This window comes from Rhinopithecus roxellana, chromosome 6 (assembly GCF_007565055.1).
Source record: "Rhinopithecus roxellana isolate Shanxi Qingling chromosome 6, ASM756505v1, whole genome shotgun sequence".
In the NCBI taxonomy this organism is placed as follows: Eukaryota; Metazoa; Chordata; class Mammalia; order Primates; family Cercopithecidae; genus Rhinopithecus; species Rhinopithecus roxellana.
The window spans coordinates 60,697,387-60,718,052 of record NC_044554.1 but is presented as its reverse complement, the minus strand read 5'-3'; the positions used below and the strand labels follow the sequence as shown (position 1 = coordinate 60,718,052).

At 49.4% G+C, this 20,666-nt stretch overlaps 1 protein-coding gene across 3 annotated transcripts in view; it reads right to left on the bottom strand.

The window, feature by feature from the left end:
* Window positions 1-20,666, bottom strand: part of PLXNA4 (plexin A4) — a 522,503-nt gene that overhangs the window by 437,910 nt on the left and 63,927 nt on the right. Inside the window, exon 1 of one of the 3 annotated variants that reach the window (XM_030933215.1) lies at window positions 12,500-13,340. The exons of 1 other annotated variant lie outside the window; for it this stretch is intronic. The gene's annotated coding sequence lies outside the window, so the exon portion shown is untranslated. Of the gene's footprint in view, window positions 1-12,499; window positions 13,341-20,666 lie in introns of those variants that run through there. One more of the 3 variants, XM_010367886.2, reaches the window with a different exon arrangement.

Genomic DNA, 20,666 nt, shown 5'->3' with positions numbered 1-20,666 from the left:
TTCTCCTCCTCTTTCTCCTCCTCTTTCTCCTCCCCCTTCTCCTGCTCTTCCTTCTCCTCCTCTTTCTCCTCCTCCTCCTTCTCCTTCTCCTTCTCCTCCTCTTCGTCCTCCTACTCTTTCTCCCCTTCTCCTCCTCCTTCTCCTCCTCCTTCTCCTTCTCCTCCTCTTCCTCATCCTCCTACTCCTTCTCCCCTTCTCCTCCTCCTTCTCCTCCTCTTTCTCCTTCTCCTCCTCTTCCTCTTCATCCTCCTCCTCCTTCTCCTCCTCTTTCTCCTCCTCCCCTTCTCCTCTTTCTCCTCCTCCTCCTCTTCCTCCTCCTTTCTCCTCCTCTTCCTCTTCCACCTCTTCTTTCTCCTCCTCCTCCTTCTCCTCCTTTTGCTCCTCCTCCTCCTTCTCCTCATCCTCCTTCTCTTCCTTTTCCCCCCTCCTCCTTCTCCTCCTCCTTCCCCTCCTCCTCTTCCTCCTTCTCCTCCTCCTCCTCTTCCCCCTCTTCTTGCTCCTCCTCCTCCTTCTCCAGGAGCCCTTCTTCATGTCCTGCTTTTCATAACTGGATGGGTTCCTCTCTTCCTATTCCCAGAGCACCCTCTTCATGCCCCAATCTCACTTCCTGTCACATTGCATGTAAATTCTCTATTCCCACATATGTTGTCGCCACACTAGCCATGAACTCCCTCCTGGTAGAAGTAGGTCTTTCATCTCTACACAAATTCTCACATAGTGCCTAGCACATAGTAGGCACTCAATAAATATTGCTTGAATTGACTAATTGCTTGATCAATTAATTAAATATTTCATAACATCATATCAACCTCTCTTACTAAAATATGCAAATATATGTGCATGGAGCTTAGTGAAATGTAGGCATCGAGGGATATTACGAACCCTTTTCTTTTTCTGCAGTCCCCAATTGAACCTACTACTGCCAGGATAGAGATTTCCTCAGGGACCCAGGCCTCTGGACTCCTGCACTGACCATCCCCTGCCACTGTCTCCTGCCATCCCTACTACATTCTCCTTTCTGACCCTCTGCATGTGGCTTTTATCACTTACACCTCCTCGCCAGCTCAGCAAACACATGGGAGCTAATAAAGGTGTGATGAGAGGCCTAAGCTCAGTTTTCATTCTCTTTGTCTTGATTTTCTTTGACCTTGTGTGTAAATAGACTCTTTCTTCTGATGCTCACCCAACTCTTTAATATGCAAGGCCACATTCATCCTCACCTCCTGGGCTGCAGGTGTGAAACAGCAAGGGTTTATTCCTGGATTTAAAGAGGACAAATTGAGGCCTAGCCCAGAGAGGGCACTCGCTGAAAGACATTCAGCAGACCTAGGATTAGAAGCTCAGTTTCTGTATTCCCTGGCCAGTACATAATATTTCTTCAATTGCTCTGAAAATGAAAACCTCAGGATTATTTTGCAAAATAAACAAAATTTTGTTTATTTTGCAAAAAAGAACAAAAATAGGCCTGGAAAGACCGTAGCCACATTTCTGACAAGCTCCATTCAGAGGGCACTGTAACTTACATAAATGATTTCCTATTATACCGCAGTTGTCACTGCAACACGACAGTCTTGCAGCTTCCTTGAAGTGTTCTCTTTGTTGTTTTTTGTACAGATCCTCCAGAAAGAAGAATCACATATGGTCCGAGCAGGGAAACAAACCACATGACACCCGCAGACCCAGATTCCCCTTCAGCAGGACTCTTCCTGAGGACCAAAGAGAATGCCATGAATAGTCCCCCGTGGGCCTGAGCCCTCTCCCACCTGTCTTCCTCCCAAAGCCCTGCTGTATCCCTGCAAATAGGATTCCTTTTTTTGAAAAAAAAATGAAAGTCAACAGTTTATGAAGAAGAAACGAAGTGGCAATTTCCCAGCATGGCTGGGAATCAATACAAGCTGTTGTCAGGGTTTTCCTTTCAAAGGGTGGCTGCCACACTTCTCCAAAGTCAAGAGCGACAGAGCTCCAGTGCTTGACTTACAACTGCTTCATCATAGCAAGATATTTTTAATTTAAAACTCACTGCAGTTGGGTTCAAACTCAGCTGGGACTTGATTTACTGCTAATTCATTTCTCCGATTCCTATAATTCTAAGCTCAGTCACCAAACAGTTTAATGCTGATAGAATCACCAGTGCAATGCTTTATGAATGGGTGTCAGGGGAATTTTGTTAGTGTGTGTTAGCAACTGTTATTCACTCTGGAAAGGAGGACCGTGCCTGTACCAAGCATGGGGGGGCCCTATAATTGGGGACGTGAATTACCAGTGTCCCCAAGTGATTCAAACCCAAATACCACTGAGAGGGTACCCCCTTTTACCCCAACCCACATACACACTCCCACTCTCCCTCTCTCTCTCTCTCTCTCTCACACACACACACACACACACACATACACAATCATTACCTGTGTTAGATGAATGCCAGGTGGTGAAAATGCTTTCCATGGGAAATGCCTAACTTCACTCCCAGGTCACTACCCAGTGGTGGAAACCATGGATTTACAGTCTAATTAGAAATCCTCAGCCCTTTCTTGGATGGCAAAGTTTTCTCTTCCCAAGAGAAAATTTGTTTCAACCATCCAAAGTTTAGGGAGATGTGTCTTAATAACTCAAGCTTCCTTTGTTAATTTGATAAAGAACATTTATCTTTGTCAGCTATATTGAAGCCTCTTATTCAAGAAGTATAGCTGGAGAAAAAAAAATTGAGAAGGTGAATGTCATTACTCACATATTTTGCAAACATCCATCTTGATCTGTTATGTGCAACCAAAAGGTGCCACTTGTGGGAAACATGTCCACAAACCTGTCAGAGTGGCATTCACACTTCTCGAAATGGTTTCTTCATGAAATATACATCTGAAAGCAGATCGCAAGGCCATGGTCGCTAAAGTTTTATGAGAATTCGCAGTCATTTCTGGGAGTCTCAAAAGCAAATGACAAGGACAAGAGGCAGGCAGTGCCTCTGAAAGTTGGGGCCACAAGTCCCTGCAAGTCCCTATTTCGTCAGTACAGTGAATTCATTCTTCCGGTTTTTTCACCTCTGAAGTAAACCAAAACTTGAAAGCTTCCGGTTGAAGGCCACCATCTCCCAAAATGCCTTTCTAGGGAACCCTCTTTCCAGGAGACATCAATAGGCTTGAATATACCCACATAAAGGGATCCCCATGGCCCAATAACCTGAAAAGCAGTGGGCGAAGAATAAATAGGTTTCCCAAAAACAGGTCTTCTTCGCCTTTAATTTGCCCTTGTGCATCTCCGTGAAGAGGACAAAAGAGAGGATGCTTGCAAAACTTACTTGATCACAGAATGTTTTTTCCATGGAGGATTTTATAGACTAGTCTTTGGAATGTTCTGCTAAATTCAGCTTGGTCTTCCCCCCCCCCCGCCCCCAATCTATCAGCGCCTAAACCCATCGTGAGTTTTGCACAGAGAGAAATAATTTAATTCCATGTGCATCCATGAGCAAGAAGACCACTGCACCTACCTGTCCCTGACCATTATGACCCAGGATGCTGGAGGGTGACTGAGGGGCTCAGCCTGCACCCATCTGGATTCATCTGAATCCTCTGGAATAGCCAGTCAGCCTGACTTGATGTGATCCCTGCTCTGTCCCTGCTGCAGAGCAAGAACCCACCATATTAGCCTGGTTCACACTTCCCTAGTATTGATATGTTTAAGGTCATTCTTCTCCACCTTATCCTGCTCCATTTATTCCTTCTATTTTTACAGCAAATATTTATTCATTGCTTCCAGTAAGATAGGCTCTGGTTGGGCACTGAGTATACAAGAAGTAAGAAATGGTCCCTCTCAACCTAAAGTATAAGGAAATACATGATTCCCATTGTTTTCATTGCCACTGCCAGTAGCAGCTTCTTCACCATTATTAAAAAGCATGAATTGAGTTACTGATTAAACCAAAAACTGCTTGAAGCAGGGGCTGACCCTACCTTCTGGGAGCTGCAACTCTCAGGCAGACACCCTAATGCAGGCCCACGTCTCTAGGTCGGTGAGTTGCTCACATCAATCAGTAGTTAGGGGCAAGTGCATTTAGGGAGGAAGACAGGGTCAGTATCTAATGGACAAGAGAGCTGAAAAGAGGTCACAAGCACAGCATGACCATCAGTCCTCTGCCCAGCCTGACCCTAAAGGGCCTTCAAAGCACAGGAGTAGTAAAAAATGTTGATGAGGGGCAGGATTAGCTAAAGGCAATGACTTACAGGAAATAGTTTATGCAGAAATGTCCCCTGTTGCATTATATTTCAATGCTTTCATTATTTCTGAAAACTAGGGGGGTGGCAGAGGTCATTACTACCTCTCCCTGCTTCCCAGCAGCCGTGCTGTCCCTGAGATAGTCACACACCACTATGCGGAAGGCTCGCTGTTGTTTAAGAAGTCCCAAAACATTAGAGAAGTCTCCAGATATCGGATTGGCACCCATTCTTCATGTGGTTTCTATTTGGGGTTTAAATTGGATAACCCACAGTGTAGTCAGCTAGCGTTGACATAGACTTGTGAATTCTGGGGCTCCTAATTGGAGTACCCTGCCCTGTCTTGCCATCTGACACTGTTCTGAAGAACTTTATGTTCCTTGCATGGAAACTATTATCCCAGACTCCCAATTTATGTATCTGCCCAAATCTGCAGAGTCTCACCTGACATCACGCCACCCCACCCCAATTCTGAGCTGCAGTCATTTTCCTGTTCCCCTTGTTATCACTGCCACTGCCAGTAGCAGCTTCTTCACCATTATTAAAAAGTATGAATTGAGCTCTTGATTAAACAAGACACTCCTTGAAGCAGGGGCTGACCCTACCCTCTAGAAGCCACAACGCTCAGGCAGATGCCCTAACGCAGACCCACGTCTCTAAGTCAGTGAGTTGCTCACATCAATCAGTGGTTAGGGGCAAGCATATGTATTTAGGGAGGAAGACAGGGTCAGTATCTAATGGACAAGAGAGGCCCCAGTGATGCTTTCTGCCATTCCTCTGATCCTAAAGTTCTTGCTGTCTTTTCTTCCTTCAGAGGCAAAGGTTGAGCTCCTGCAGGGGTAACTCTGACATACCTACTGCAGGGAGAGCTAAGGAAACCTCAGCCCCAGGGCTTGACCCACAGAGGCTCTAGCTTGACCTGGTATCCCAACCCCAAAGTGAGAGGAGTTGACTGATGCCTCGTGGGCTGACCTGTGACCAGTGAGCTACAGCAGACCAGAAGGACCCGTGGATTAACTGCTGGCTGTGCCTCCCCACCACAGACTATTCTGAGATATAGTGTTCACACCAGGCTTCCCTGGATACCTCCTGAGTGACTGAGCCACCAGCTGCTTTTCACTGGGAAGCCAGGGCCAGCTTGGTAATACACTATTTGTTCTTCTTCCTTCCCTACCTGTCCTCCTTTGCTTCACTTTTGCTTCCCTGGGACCCCACCCCTCAATAAAGTGGTAATACACAGCTTCTGCCTTGAGCTCTACTTTCTAGGGAACCCAGGCTGTGACTAGGGTGAAGGACAGACAGGCAGAGGGGGCAAGGCTCAGGCTTTCCATAGGTTTGACAAGAATAGTCCTGCTTGCATCTGTTCTGTGCATTGGAATTCCATATAAAATTTCACTGGAGCAAAGACTTTCACTGTATACATATTAAAATATGTTTAATCACCAGTCTAGACTAACCTCCTCATTTTATAAACAATAAACTGAAATATAAAATGATTTTTCCCAAGACGCTTCAGTTAGAGTTTTCTACATTATCTGTATCCAAAGCCTAGTTTTTTCCACAACAGTAGTTTTTAAGCAAGGGGAATCATCTAGGAACCTAAGAAAATGGACATGTGCCTAAGTAGCTGTCTCTTTCCTTGGAAAGACAAGGGGCAGGATAGGCTCTAAAGAAGGCTGAGCAAATGCTGAGGCCAGAGGTGGCCTCTCTACCTGCCTGGCACAATTCTGCTTGAGAACCTAATGCTTACACAATCACCAGAATCTAGTACTTGGTTTACGTAATGCAAAGGTTCAGTGGAAATTTTCACTGTAGAAGCCACCTCTTTATTCACATTTGAGAGTAGACATAGGAAAGTGCCTGTCTTAGTTCAGTGTTTCTCAGTGGATTCCAGGTCCACTACACAATATATCTACTTTTGTGATTTCGCAATCCATGTGAGTATATTAAAGGATCTGAGAAGTCCTGCAGCAAGGTGTAACTTCAGCTTTGCTTTACATCCAGGGTTTTGCAAACTTATTTGACTGTGGAAACTTTTTTGTATGTAAAGCCTTTTCACTCCCCCACAGCATATACTTTGGGAAACTCTGCTCTATTTTAAGTATTACTTTCAGGAAAGCAGGTCTGAGATGGAGAGGAAGAAAATGAACTCCAACTGACTCTAGCAACGTTAGCTGACATTCCAGGCAGGCTGCTTCTTCAGTTGCACATCCGGAAGTCTGCTACTGTCTCCTCTCACTCTCTAACCCTGCCACAAGGACGGAAGCAATCCACCAGCTATGCCTTGCTTACTTCTTTCCTCTTGGCCTCTGGGCCAAAGCCAAGGAATGATTGGTTCACCTTCTAGTTTGAGCCTCTACACTACCAAAAGGAAAATCCAGCTGTGCTCATTCGAGAGGAGTTCAGTGAGTATGTCAGATAAGGAACTGATCTTGAGCAAAGACCAGGAAAGCCTTTCAACTGCCACGGTTTTCCTTTCCTAAATTTCCAGTGACCTCTTCCTCAACTGCTTCATAATGAAAATACTCTACACTGTAAGATCTTGGGAATTAATTCAGTGAGGCTATGTTCAGCACATTGACTGAGGAGGCTCTATCCTCTTAGCTAGTGATCTGTTTTGTGTTGGAGTGACAAAACATCCCCAAATCCAATTTGCTGTTGCGAATCCTGGTTCATGGAGGAAACACCATAGAGGGGAAGGGGAAGATCCAAGCTCAGAAGGAAAAGAGAGGATGCCTGAGATCTCGCCAACACCTGTTGGTTTCAGTTTGCACAGGACGTTACCTGCCAGTGTTTTATCCACTCATTCCTGCTGCTGCCTCAGAGGGGAGGTGATGAAATTCCAGGTACACCCCTTCTAGCCACCTCAAGTTGGACACAACCTTCACTCACCTCACAGTGTAGAGAAGTCAAAGAAATAATGCATGGAATAAAAGTTTGTCTTTTGGAGAAAAAGAAGGAAAAAAAAAAAAAAAAGCAAGTAACCAAAGTGCCTCACTTGTGGATTTTTCCTAAAACGTTTGGACCAGAGGGACTGAGCTTAGCCCTGGCTTTGGATTGGGACAGAACCCAACCAGGCCCATGGACTCCTTCAGGGATTCACACCCACACCTTTTGGCATCAGGATATAATTCCTGATGCCTTGTCTCAGCCTGCACCATCTCAGGTCTGAATTATTTTCTTCATGCAAATAGGGACCTATCAAAATTCCTCTAAGTGCTACAGATGGCTATCCTCCGACATGGTCCATTGGCACCAACATCTGATGAGTCTCTGCTCCAACCACCATAGGATCCAGGCACCCAGCATGGCATGATGTCCCCAGGCACAGATTTCTTCCCTGCTTCTGGATCCTAAAGTCAGAAACTCTAGGAGTAATAAATGCATGACTGAACAAATGTCAAGCACCTACCGTGAGTGGTGTAATGGTAAGAATCTTTGCCCAAGAGTGAAAAAACCATCCGTCCCTTAGCAACCTGGGGCCTTAGACATCTCACCTAAACTCTCTTCTCAGCCTTAGTTTCTATGCTATCAAAATGGGAACAAACAATACCTACCTTGCACAGCTACTTTAAAGATGAAATGAGAAAATGCTGATTCCACAATACTAGCAATTTGAAGCAGTCAGCAGGGAGAACGAGACTCCTATCAGAATTGGAGCCTCATAGAGTCTAAAGTAAAGATGGGGCTTCACTCAATTCATTCACTCACTCCTTATTTTTTCCTGAGAGAAAATGGGAATTGCCAAATGAGGTGACAGTCACCCTCAGGACCTGGGCACTCTGCTAGAATGATCCATGCAATTTTATAACCTACCAACAGCCAAAGAGAAGACTCATCCCCCTTGATGCATGGGGAAATCGAGGCTCAATGAATAAATACATTTGCCTGGCATCACAGAGGTAGTGCAAGAGACTAGGACCAGATATTCTAAACTTCCTCCTAAGCCCTCACCCATAAACCTCCCAAAGGGGCAGCAATACAGTGAACACATATATTCTAAGGAGGCAACCAGCACAGTGATGAGGAGAAAGGTCAGACTGCTCACAAGTGAGACTTGGCTCCCTCACTAAGTGGCTGTGTGATCTGGGACAAAGTCTTTAACCTCCTGCATCTCAGTTTCCTCCTGGAGGAAATGGGGACTGTAATAGCCTATCTGGGTTGTTATGAGGCAAACTACTTAAATGGTGCCTAGCCCAAATGAGTGCTCAATAAATATTGGCCACCATCATCATTAATTATCATCTTTCATTCCATTGTTTTTACAAGAACTGAAACCAATACTAATATCCTCACAGCCTCTTCCCTTGGGAGGCTGATGCCACAGGACAGGGCAGGGGTGTGGGGGCTTACACAGACTTACACAGGGACTTAGGAAGCTTTTCTTCCAGGCTGCTCTATACCATGCAGGGAAGCAGCCTCCTCCTTCAGGAATACGCCTGGGCTATGGGAATCAGGACTCCTGCCTGTCTTTCGTTTCAAGATCCATCTCTTACCACTTAGCAGCAGAGCCCCCTTCAGTCTCCCTACAGGCTCCACCTTCCTACCACAACTTGAATGGTACAGCCTGAGCAGTGAGGACAACGTGAAAGAAGAAAGAGAAAGTCTGGGCAGCTAGAGGGGATCAGGTGGGAGTCCCGGGAGGGAGCAATGGAGCTTGCAGCTTTTAAAGAGACAGTGTCCTGTCCACGGGGCCCTGTGGGGACCAAGCACAGCTCCATAGAGCCTATAGGCCAATTATCCTAATCACGTGCATCTCCCAAACAGCCGTTTGATTTATTAGTGATACGTCTTTTTAAAATGCCGCTCTTAAATATAAATAACACTTAATCATCCAGCTGTCGTTAAATTCATGTTATATTGATTTCTTGGAGTGCCGCAAATTTGAGGGCGAATGGGCTGGCGGATGTGCGCACAAAGCCAAGAGGTAGATTAGCAAATGGTGGGGGCGGAGAAGTGGGGGTTGGAGGGAGAGGAAGGGAGGTGTCAAGGGAGGGAAATGAAACTACTCAATAGCCCAGGGTCTGAGCCAGTTTCACATTGGGTAGCACCAGACACAAATAAGAAGAGAAGAGACACTGGCACATCTGTTGCATAGTCTAATGACAGCCAAGATCATGGTCGTGTTTTCTGTATTGCTGCCGCCCCCTGGTAACCCACCACAGAGCCACTCCAACAAGTCTCTGATGTTCATTGTCTGCGTATGCCTTCTCTAGGTGAGGATGGGGAGAAGCAGCTAAGAAATGCCCCCTAGCTGGCTAGAAGTAGAGAGATCCACTGCGATTTCTTTGCATCAAAGCCTGATGATAACTATGAACCAAGAGCGGTTAATGACCCAGCCCCTTTAGCTCTCTCCCACTTCAGGACTGCTGCCATCCTAGAAAGCCCCCACTTCATTCCCAGCAGCCCTCATTGTGATGAAAAGGATCCCGAGGCAAAGTGTATGTAGGCAGACTCTGCCGTGCAGATTTCCCTGTCTGCAGGGAGTAGCAGCAGCAGGCAACAGAAAGGCACAGAGAAGGAGAAAGGAAACAAGTTGACTGCCTTGGAGTCCTCCGGAAGTGTCTGCAGTGTCCCGGTGGGCATCCAGGGTGAAGTCCTGGGAGGACAGAGGAGAGTCCCAGGAGGTTGTGACTGGGCAAGAAGGAGCAGCTTGCAGGTGACCCACGCCTAGTGCTCTCAGGAGAGCTGCCTTAAGCACCATCTACCAGGCAGTGAGGGTCTGCTGAAAAGAAGCATTCATGGCTGGAGTTTTTCTAGTGTGAATCCCTTCCCAGTGAGAAAAACCTCAAAGAACTTAAAAGGAAGGGCACAGAAGAGTGGCAGAGAGGGTGAATGACAGCATGGCATGCTTCAGGGCTGGGCAAGAGAGCCAGGAAAACGTGATATATACTCCGCTTTACAGAGATGTTAATTAATGCCTGCCTTGTCCTAGAAACCAAATTGGTACCTAATGCTAAGTGCAGAAAGTGCGGAGATTGTTTGAACCCAGATGTTTAGCTTATAACCAGCATAATGACTGCTGGCTTTGCATTAAAATGATGGATCCTGAGGCTGCAAATACATGAGAAAGGAAAGAGGGTAGGGAGGAAAGCAGAGAAAGGAGTGGAGGTCTGCAGGGAAGATGCAGACATTTCAGGAAGATCCTGTACCTTATCCCTTTGCCTCTTCCAGGTCTCACGAGGGACTGTTTACCTGGGAGGCACCCACTGTTGCTGGAGCTCATTATTTCTATTGCAAACCATGTGCTGCTGTACACGTAGGTGGGACCTACCTGTCCACGCCCTCGAGGGGCATGTGGGGAGAAATGTTCCATTTCTTCCACAGCCCGGAAGACAGAAGTGGACCCCATTGTCACACATGGCTGGGGGAGCTGACCACGTTTAGCCAGACTCTGAGAACGCATGTGGGTACATATCTTGGGTGTGTATGTGTGTGCACACGCCCACCATGCTTAAAAAGCAAATAAGGTTTCTTCCCCCTACTGGGGTCTCCCCATTGTGAGAGATTTGCTTTATTCCATCTACGCTTTTCAGTCAATCAAAGGGCAGCTCACACAGCACACAGCGGGAATACACTCTCCCTCCCGGGGCATCTGCGCTTCTCCCCAGCCTAGCCAGAGACCTTTGCAGGAGCTGAAAAAAGTTTGGAAATAGCGGAGTCAGGGTGCTGAAAAAGCCCTTTCATTCAGCCCCCATCTTCAGGATTTACAAAAACAACCCAAATTCTGAGCCTAGCACTGAGGCCTCCTTGTTCAAAAGAATGTTTGCTCCTCTCCCATCATGTTCTGGAAGACTCCTAACATATTTTCTCCACTGGTGGGTTTGTGGGATACTCTGAACACATGATCTTGGACAGAGGGTACAAGCTTATTCAGTTCTGGGGGAGAATGATATGATCAGGTTGCCCAGAAAGGTACCTCAAAGGGACAGGTCCAGAAACGCAGGAGCTTGTACATGTATATTCAATTCCAAATTTGTTTTGGAGCTCATGTTCTTCTCCCTATGACAACTGAGACCCTAAATGAGTTGCTCTTAGACCCCAAGAAGGGAACTATGGAAAAGCCTCTTAGAACCCCAGACACTTCCCACCTCCTCCAGAAAAAGTTAAACCGAGCAGCCTGTGAAACTCCAGCCAGAGAGAAAGAATGAAAATGCTTTCGGGAAATAGGACCTTAAAGAACGGGCTTCTGTGGAGTGATTCTACACTCGGAGCAGCCCTGGGCTCTGGGGGAAGCTGGCAGACCCATGAATGCTTTGCCTCCTCCAGTGGGCACCGCCGCCCGCCGCGGTCGTGAGGGAGGGAAGCCTCCTCTTTTGGAGAACTACACCCCTCCTGCTTCCCCTTTCTAGTTATCTTTCTCAGACACATACCTCGAAAGGCATGTGACAGGTGTTCGCCAGCCGGAGGCACCGGGGAAAGCAGCCCCATGTGCCAAGGAAGGGTAGGGAGGTGAGAGGGGACCCAAGTCCTGTGTCTCCAAGCCCTGTCTGCTTGTTGCTAAGCAGGGACTGAGGCTGTGAATAAGGTCATACCTTTTAAGGAGGATCTGACCCCCGTACCTTCCCTAGACAAGCAACATACGCGGCGATGCTTTAAGCCGCTTTCTGTCTGAAATCTCGGCGCATTCCCGGGGAAGCCGTGCCATGCTTCAGAAAGGCGTTTGTGCTGCCTCTTACTGGGGAAACGCAGTGTCTGTGCCATATGCGCCGCCCTACAGAACTGCAGCCCCAACCGCCTATGTGGCCTCCTCTCCACGCGTTGGGCCATCACTCTCTCCAAATAGGCGTCCGAATATCTGTGGTTCTGTCTCCCGTTGAAATCCCAGGGTGTCCAAAGGCCACGGGGCCGCGATGACACTGGGTGGGTCTCCGGAGACCTCCCAGGACTTCTCCCGTTTTAAAGCCCAGGTAGGGATGAAAGGGGCTGGGAGCTAAAAAATCGCTCCCTCAACCTCTTCGGGTGGGAGGCAGAGCTGGGAATACACAGAATCCCACCCCAAAAGTCCCGGGAAAGAGAAGTCTGAGTCCGGGAGCGTGAGAGGAGAACGCACCCGGGAAATCCCTGCTCCGGCCGCTGCACCTCCGCGGGCGTCCAGGTGGGACGTGGGCAGGTGCGCGAGCGCCGTGTGTGCCGGTGTGGATCTGTGTGTGTGCCTGCGTGTGTATGTGTGCGTGTGCCGCGGGCTGGCTCCAGGGCACCGAAGACTCCCGGGCCGGCCCGGCCCGGGTCTCTCCGACCGCGCTGCCCTCACCGCCCGCCCGGCCCCGCTCCCCGGCTGGCCGGCTCCTTACCTGGACGCGCCGCGTTTCCCTCCTTCAGCGGGAGCGCCGCATTGACACTGCAGATGGAGCCTATGCCGCTGCCTCTCGCCCTCCTCTGAACGTGTGCGTGTGCGCGCGTGTGGCTGCCTCCTCCAGCCCCAGCCCCGAACGCAAATACTCCACCGAGGCACAGGGAAGCCGGGAGCAACCCAGGAACGCGGAGGGCGCCGAATCAGAGCCTGCGGGGCTTGACAGCTCCTCTTGCGGCGTCCAAGGTGGGCGTAATGTCCAACAAAAAGGTCGGAAAATGGGGATCGATTCCGAACACCCCTTTCCTCCACCCAGTCCCGGAGTCTGAGCAGCGGCGGCGGCTCTCGGGGGCTGCGGTGGCGACGCGGGGCTGCCCCCCTTCGTCCCCACCCCCGCGGGCTGAATGTCCTTGATGCCAAGCGGGCACAGCGGCGTCACTCCGCGCCGCCCATGCTCGCCCGGTCGGGCCGCTGCCCGGGCGCGGCGAGTGCGCGGGGGACCCGCCGGGGAGCGCTCTCGGCACCTCTGCGCTCCTCTCTGGGTAGCGGCGGCCGCCCCCCGGAAGCCCGCGGCCGGCCGCCCGGCTGCAGCCCCCACCCTTGCCGGAGGATTCGCCGGGCAGTGCCCTGGGGCCGGGGCTGGGGGGCCTCGGGAGCCACCGGCTGCTCTCCGGGGAGGCTCGGGGCTGCGGCGGTGGTGGCGGCGGCGGCTGGCGCTGCGGCAGCGGAGAGCTCGGCCGCGGGCCGAGCCGGGCCTCCCGGGCGCGCCCCCGGCCCCCCGGTCAGGCTGCTAGCAAAGTTTGCAGGGGGCAGGGAGCGGGGCCGCCGCTGGCTCGGCCGCCGCCGGAGCTCCCGGGCTGCCTGCTGCCGCCGCGGCTCGCTGCTGCTGTGCATTGAAGCCCGGCCAAGCGCTGCAAAAACTCCAGCTGCCTGGCGCTTTCTGGGTCCTCCTCTCCTCCCTCCCGCCCTCACTGCTTCCCTTCCTCCCTCCCTCGCCTCGCCTCCTCTCCTCCCCGCCGCCCGCCGCCCGCCGCCCGCCGCCGCTCCCTCTCTGGCTCGCTCTCGCTGGCTCGGAGCTCGCGGCTGACATCTAGACCGAGGGAGAGCTGCCGGCAGAGGGGGCAGGGGGCGCCTCCCTACACTCTCCCACCCGCCGCCGCCTGGCTCGCCGGCTCTCGCCCTACCAATGTTTGCCGACACCCCCCTGGGTCCCCTCGGCCCGCACAGAGCCACCCTGGCGGTGGTGATGTGGGGCGGAGAGGGGGGCATACATGGGTGACCCGGGCGCAAGGCGCGCGCTCAGAGGGAGGCACCCAGCCGCATCGGAAGGTGCAGCTCTGGGCGCTGGCCGTCGGAGGGACCCTCAGGTGCTCAGGGCTGACACGAACGCACACTGACGCCGAGGCATACACCCATTCCTACTCAGAACCCCTCCCAACACCCCACCAAGTCACCCCCACATGGCACCCAAGGAGGCCGAGGACACTGAGGGCACAAGGCCTGCACGAGAGAACATGAGTGGTCAGTGCCCCAGAGCTGACTTGGTAACCTGACTTTTCCAGTCATGTTTATACTGAGCGGCTCTCCTGGCTCCTCTTCTCTGAAACCCTAGATCCTAGACTACATCCAAAACAGACCATGCCAACATCAGGGTGGTTTCTGAAGTCCAAAGAAAGAAATTACCATGTGGTTCTGGTTTAGGCAGTGGAGATGGGGAGTGGGTGGCACTACCTCCCAAACCTCTGCCTAGATCCCGTTAGGAATGGGCCCACCACCAAGAGAACCCAAAGGGATTCCCACACCTGTTATTGCAACTCTGTGCATACCTCCCTCATCCTCATCCCCGCTCCCACCATAGTCTCAGGGAAGTGGCACCTTCAGCAGTGTCCAGTAGGCATTCCCTGGGATAGGCAACCATCAAGGACGACCCTCTAAAGGAGTCAATGGCTCTTGGCCCCCTCTCTCCTGTCCCTTCTTTAGTTTTCCCTGTCCTCACACCCAGCAACTCCCTGCCCATTACTGTCCCTCCCATCAAAACATCTCAGAGCCTCCTTATTAGGTGGACATGATTGATAATGGCATAAATTCCTCTACCTCCCTATATGGGTTATATTCTCACAGAAATCAAAGTTGTGTGAATTGGGGAGCCTTTGAAAGGAGCTGTGAGATGATCGTTTAAGCCCCAAGGTGAGCAGCACATGTAGGTCAGGCTTGGCCCACCCATAGAGGACCCCACTGAAACTTTGCTCTCACCAATGAGAAGATGAACCAAGCCAGAATGAGGAGTAAACCAGATGTTTGATTCTTTGGTTAAAGGATATTCCAGGAGACAGCGTGGAGCCCTTTTAGTCTCTGGTTCTCTGCTAAGTATTGCATGGCCCAGAAAGCAGCAAGGAGTTATCTTATTAAGCTCACGTGAATACATTGATCTGGCTCCACTCTTCCCAGAAACCCTGAATCCCAGACTCTAGATAAAGCACACAATATCAGGTTAGTTTCAGAAGTCCAGAGACACACATAACAAAATCACTCAATGCTACTGCCTCTTGGACATCCTTCTGGGGTGGAGGAAGCCGAGGGCCAAATGTTTCTCTGTGCAAGACTGGGATTAGCATGAGGCCAGCCGGGCACTGAGGATACAAAATCGAAGGAGTCCCCCTCACCCCCAGATCCATGTAAGGTTTGCATCACCTGATCCTGGCACTGCTTCTAGGTGCCCCTTTTAAAATTGCTGCATGGGACCATCACAGTCCATTCCCAGAAGTGAGAGCCCAGATAGCCCCACGGAAGTCCCTAATGGGTTACTTAAGGAATATTGTTCAATAAAAGCAGGGCAGGGGGTACTCCTTCTGAATATCTGTTGGCCACTCTGTATGCCATAAAATGCTGAAAGGAAGAGGGGAAGGTGAGAAAACAGCTCTGTCTCCATTCTCAGTCATTCTGGCATGTATTTTTAATACAATCTGATTGTCTTTTTCCTCCTCGTATCAGGCGTGTGTGTGTTTGTATGTGTGTGTGTGTGTGAATATGGCTTGAGTTCCAGGTCCATTTCCTGACGGATAGACAGGAAGTCAAAGACCTTTTTTTTTTTTTTTTCAGAGGTGGCAAATAAAATGTGTTTATTATTCTTTATCTCCTGCCTAGTGTGTGGTGTCATTTATTTTCATTCAGAGAAATGAATGTCATGTGGTGCCTGAAGAGTAATAACAGAGCCAAATGACAGGGAAGACATACAGCAAAAAGCTGGACGAGCTATGGGCAGGTGAGGGGCCCAGCCAGCTCTCCGTTGTTAATGGGGTCATATCTCAAATTGCCTTTTCCCTGCTTTCCTTTCACTGAATAACACGGTGAAAGGCATACTGAAGGGGGCAGTTATCATATTATCGGAAGGAGGAGCAGAAAGGGTCAAATTAGCCGCAGTAGAGGATTTTTTTTTTCAGTGATGGTCCAATGGATTGACTCCCTTAAGTTAGGAGAATGGAATGGGGTGGGAAGAGTAGAGCCTCTACATTGGAAGTTAGAAGACACGTGTCCTACTTCTGGTCCTGTCATCGGCTTTATAATTTGGAGCAGGTCACGTCCTCTCAATGATACTTCATTTCCCATTTGACACATTTGCCCCTTAGAGTTGCAATGACATTCAAAGGATATACCATCTTATTAATGTGCTTTGAAACTAAAAGGTAGGAACAAAACACATGTAGGGAATTAGGGTCACTTTCCAGACAAATGTATCTTTTTTATTTTCAAATAGAATGATACAATGAGGGTAGGCCTTCTGCTATCTTGTCCCCACCCCATGAATAAACACACAGGCAAAGGCAGCACCTTACCGCAGTTCAAAATGTGTTTCTGCATTAAGTACAAGTTCTTTTGGCTCTCACAGCTCTTCTACCCTCTCCAACTGATGAGGGCTAAGGGAGACACAAGTAGGACCATCTAGCTGTCCCCTACTGACAATGGCGCTGCGAGTCACTCCCTCTGTCCCTTGCCTGGTCATGAAGCTGGTTATGTCATTGCCTGGACCCATGGCCACAAGAGGGAGAAGCTAAATGGCATATTGCTTCAGAGAGTCCTGTTTTCTAAAGAAGCTATGTTTGTGGGACTTGGGTTGGGGTTTATTGCTGGGTTTAGACAGAAAAAGTATTGGTTCATCTCTCACAGCTGAATAAAAGGACCAGCTTAATAGGAAAGAGGAGAAGAAACCCTTAAATTTCCCTTCACTTAACTACCACCATTTTATTAGCCTAGGAACAGTACCGCTATTTAAGTTGATAAAAGCCAGATTTGCTCGTTAAATAAATCACCAGAGCCTGGTGGTGCTAGAGAGACACTTTCTTTTCCCCAAGAGCTGCCCTCATGGCTGGGTCTTGTACCTTGCGCTGGACAGAAACCACAGGCAGGCAGTCAGCAGCTTAAAAACCTAAATTGTGGCGCCACCTGCAGGACAGCAGAAATATCATCAGTATCCCACAGTTCAGCAGAGGAGGCAAGAGGAGACTTCTGCAGTGACAAGGGTGAGGCCAGGGTCCCCTCTGGCCCCTGCTTTCTGCATGTGTCACCAGATGTCCACAGCACACTCCAGCAGGCTTTAATCTGCATCCTTCTTGAATGCTGCCACTTCAAGGCATGAGCAGCAGCTCTCAAGATTCTCAATCCATTCAAACTAACTTATTCTTCCCTCTGTCTCCTAAAGGACTAAGTGGGCCTCTAAGCCAAGGGTTCTGTCTTCGAGACTGGACCATGGAACAGTAAAGCAGAAAGGAGAAGTCACTGCCTTTCGAGGAAGATGAGGGGAGGAACATCCTTGTGTCACCACAGTGCCTACTAGTAGGTTGAACTTGGTGGCTGGGTATTCTTAGGAGACCCAACTGTTCCAGGCTTCCCTAGCATGTGGGTGCAAATGAGCACAGAGATATTAACATCTGAATCTCAACTCCCAGCCTTTTCTGCTCAGATAAGACTTTGGCCACCACTGAGAAACCCCTCCCTGTCTCTTCCCATTATGTCAGAGACCCCCTGTGCTTAGGAACAAATCTGACCACTTCATTCACCACGAGTACCCTCTTGGAAACTCACTGCCCATGAGCCATTTGATGGAAGGACAGCTCTGCATTGCCAGCTCTGTGGTTGCCCTCTGTAAGGGCACCTCCACGAGGCTGCACTGCTGGACATGGCAAGCTCTGCTGCAGTGCCATGGCTTTCCAAGCCACACCAGGGGATTGGTGTTTAAGTAGGGAGGACACCCCTCTCCTCCTACACACACACACACTGTGGATCTTGATCCTCTGGGCGCCAAAACAACTCCCATGCCTCCCATGGTCCGAGTCTTACCCCCCTTCTTCCCCAGACCATTTCATCCATTGCCCCCTCTCCAGAATGCTTCCCTCTCTTTCAACTAACAACAACAACAACAACAACAAAACTTGTCTTTTTAACCACAGAAACCAGAAGTTAGAGGATATTGTGAGGTAAGGGGAGATGGAGGGAGGGAGGTGGCGTGACTTAACTCCATTGGCCAGAAACAACAGAGTCCCAGATCTGGCCAAAGCCATGTCTTGCTACAACAAGAAAGGAGAAATACCTCAGTGTAACACTTCTGGGGGTTAAGTCCTGGGAGGCACAAGATCCCATAGTATGCCTGAATTCCAAGGACTGGATACAGTTCATGTCTCCCACATGGTGCCTCTCTCTCAGCACTGCCTGGTTTAAATGAGTCACTTGGCCCCTCAGACTGGGGTGCACACAACAGAAAGGCCTCAGGTTGTTTTCCTTGTGATGAAGACAGATTTGTGCTGATGGGTTGAAGGCTTTTGCCTGGTAACACATTTACAAGATGGTTGCCAGGTGATCTGAGTGTAAGCTGTTCTAAGTGACTGTGGTTGCCAGCCTCCAAAATGGCCCCAGTGACTCTCAACCAGAGGTATTCATGCCCTCATGCAGTCTGCTCCCACACTGAATCAGAGCTGACTTAACTGACCAAGAAGTGACAGTGTCCAAGGCTAGGTCAAAAAAAGACATTTGAGCTTCCAGCTTGGTCTCTTGAGGCCCTTGGACCTGCCATGTGGTGAGAAACTGAGTCTACCCACAACCAACCAGTGCCAGCTTGCCATCCCCATGAACAAGCCACCCTAGAAGCCCATCCTCCAGCCCTAGTTCAGCCCTCAGATGATTTCAGCCTTCAGAAGCTTCCAACTGAGGTCTCAGACATCATGGAGCAGAGATAAGATATGGTTTTATGCCAGGGATTTGGTATGCAGTAACAGATAACAAATACAGTGATTTTCAGGGAAGATATCATTCCTCTGACCTTGACCTCATTAACCTCTTAAGCTTATTATTTGAGCCCCCTTGGCTTTAGAATGAGAAGGACAAAGAGGGGCATGCTTGATGCATGATAGTCTCTCATGCTGGTCAGGACTGGGCACCAATAGATGTCCTGCCAGTCACTCCCTTCAGAGCTCCTGGGTTAAGCCTCTTAGTACATCTCAGTGTGTTACATGGAAATGAGAAAACCCAGTGAAGAGGCTTGAAAGCATCCACATACAGAATACTGAAATCCAGCACTCACCTGAGATGGGCCATCATCAGTTCAGTTCCAGGGTATTGGCCATCAGAGACATTCAAGAGAGAGGCAGAAAGTTGTGCCAGGTCCTGTTCACTTTCACAAGCTGTCTGGCACCTGCCTCTGCCAGAGAGTCTTTTGGAGGTGAGGTTGAATGGGGTTCCAGGGTGAGGCCTTGCACCTGCCAAGCACCAGGCCTAGTGGTGCAGAAAGCGTTCCCTACATCTGATCCTGACCCGTGCTGCACCACAGGGCAGGAGGGAGGCCCAAGGATGCTTCCCATAGATGGCAGGTAGTATAAAAAGAGACTAGAAGTGAGATGTGATTGAAAGCTAATCGTCCACTTTCCCTACACACCATTCTCCTTGAGAACTTCTCGTATCACCTTCTCTCCTGTGCCCTCAGCAGCTTCCAGAGAGCTCACTGGAGCCTGTAGGCTATCAGCAACTCCAAGGCATATACAAGGGTTAGGACGAAAGAAGAAGGGAAGAAAGAGGCAAAGAGGAAGAAGAATGAAGGGACAGTGGTGCCTATGCGAAGTAGAGAAAGACAGCCGCAGTCAGTTGCCTTGGGGATTCTGAGGACAGGGCTTAGGCCCAAGGTGACCTCTCCCCACTTTAGTGTCTGCCTCCAGGACTCTGCGGCCTGGCTGCATTCTCCTTCTGGCTCTATTTTCCTGGCTAGGCCCAATATTCTTCCTCTATTTTTAAAGGGCTTTCTCCTAATGCACCCCTGCTGACTGTAACCTTCACAGCTGTGAGGTGTCCCTTGTGGAGTCCAGAGAGAGCAGGTACCCTCGAAACCTGAAGTCCACAGAGGTGTGTGGTAGCACATGAGGCTTGGGGAGGGCCAATCGTGCCATCTCTCCCTAACTTTGCAGCCAGTGATGCCAGGCCCAGCAGCTGGAAATCAGCCACTGTGGATGTATTTGCACCATGGAAATTGGCACATGCTACAAATCGGGACTTTTGTTTTTGTGGAGAGCTGATTGTTAAACACCTTCCAGTACACTTCTGGCAGGTCCAATGATGGGCCTAGATAAGGCAGGTCAGCCCAGGCCTGCCAAGTTCTCAAATAATTGTTCATAGGAACCCATCAGATACATGAACTGCATCAGCCCAGTTCAGGGTCAGAATAAGAGTTTCTTTCTGTGCATACCCCATCTTTTGATTATAAGAAAATATTAATATGGAATCTTTCTATTAGCTGTTCTTTCCAAGTCCTACAGGTAAGAAGCCTTTACTCGTGGTTTTTGACACTAAAATCAAATCGTTATTCTTTTCCTGCTAGGTAAACTGAGGCAAGGCATGTTGATGTGACCCACAGGTGCATAAGAAGCTTGAAATATACATCTGGTAACATCTGTCATTTACTCCCTCCACCTCAAACTTAAGATTAATGCCTTGGGTTTGGCAGAAATTCTGTTTTCATTTCCTCAAAGCACTGCTGTTAAAATTACCATACATCCATACAACAGAACATGGTGCAGATGTAAAACAAAATGAAAACAAAATGAAGTAAATCTATGTATGCTGCTCTGAAAAGCAACAGCAAAATGCAGAACGGTGTATTCGTGTATATCTTTGCATATTTTGAATATACA